Source organism: Nanorana parkeri, unplaced genomic scaffold (assembly GCF_000935625.1).
Source record: "Nanorana parkeri isolate BGI_ZX_2015 unplaced genomic scaffold, ASM93562v1 scaffold2731, whole genome shotgun sequence".
Lineage (NCBI taxonomy): Eukaryota > Metazoa > Chordata > Amphibia > Anura > Dicroglossidae > Nanorana > Nanorana parkeri.
The window spans coordinates 7,398-8,573 of NW_017308999.1; the positions used below are offsets into that span (position 1 = coordinate 7,398).

Below are 1,176 nucleotides of genomic sequence, written 5' to 3' on the forward strand. Positions count from 1 at the left end.
CCTCCACTGGCTTCCATCCCCCGCCCCCCTCTGCCAATCCCTGCACTGGCTTCCAATAGCCCAAAGGATAACATTCAAAATGTTAACAACCACTTACAAAGCCCTCCACAACTCCGCCCCCGTCTATATCTCCAACCTCGTCTCAAAGTATCACCCTAACCGTCCCCTCTGCTCCTCCCTAGACCTCCTGCTCTCTCTCACCCTCATCAACTCCTCCCATGCTCACCTCCAGGACTTCTCTCCCATCCTCTGGAACTCTTTACCCCAACCTGTCCATCTATCTCCCACTCTGACTGCTTTTAGGCGATCCCTAAAGACTCATCTCTTCAGACTAACCGTCCCCTCTGCTCCTCCCTAGACCTCCTGCTCTCTCTCACCCTCATCAACTCCTCCCATGCTCACCTCCAGGACTTCTCTCCCATCCTCTGGAACTCTTTACCCCAACCTGTCCATCTATCTCCCACTCTGACTGCTTTTAGGCGATCCCTAAAGACTCATCTCTTCAGGGAAGCCGATCCCACCTCAACCTAACCGCTCAACCATTCATCCCCACACAGCTACCTCCTCATGTATCACTGGCCCCTCCCCTTTTAGATTGTAAGCCCTCAGGGGCGGGGCCCTCCTTACCATCTTGTCTTGAACCGTATTGTGATTGTAATGTCTTCCTTATATTGTACAGCGCTGCGCACACTGTTGGCGCCATATAAATCCTGTATAATAATAATAATGTCGCTTTGGTTGCTTGAAGAAAGTATTTGTAATGAAGAGGTGATTGTAGCTACAAATGCTCATTAGTCCAGCTTCTGCTTCATTTCTGTTCCCAAGACTGTATGTCCTTCCTTCTTACTCCCTACCCAGATATTCTAGTCACTAGCCGTATGCATTGCCTGCAGGTCTTGTCGCGATGATACAACTTGTATAACTGAGACATTGAATGGCTGCGCTGGAAATCGAATTGATATTAGTCAGTCATGTACGGCCATATATCCAGGGACAGTCGTGTTCATGTCCAGGGCCGGATTTCCCACAAGGCCACCGAGGCCCAGGCCTCGGGGCGGCAGAGCGCAGAGGGGTGGCAGCGGTGACCTTGTGGGGAAGTTGCGGGCGCCGGTGTAAGGTGTCCCGGCGGCGGACTGTAGTGTGCGGCCGCCGTCCAATCACAACGGGGTGGGCCGA

The 1,176-nt window shown here is 52.5% G+C and overlaps 1 protein-coding gene across 1 annotated transcript in view; it reads left to right on the top strand.

Annotated features, from left to right (window-relative positions):
- GRK5 (G protein-coupled receptor kinase 5) overlaps window positions 1-1,176 on the top strand; it is a 28,841-nt gene that overhangs the window by 3,093 nt on the left and 24,572 nt on the right. The window lies entirely within an intron of this gene.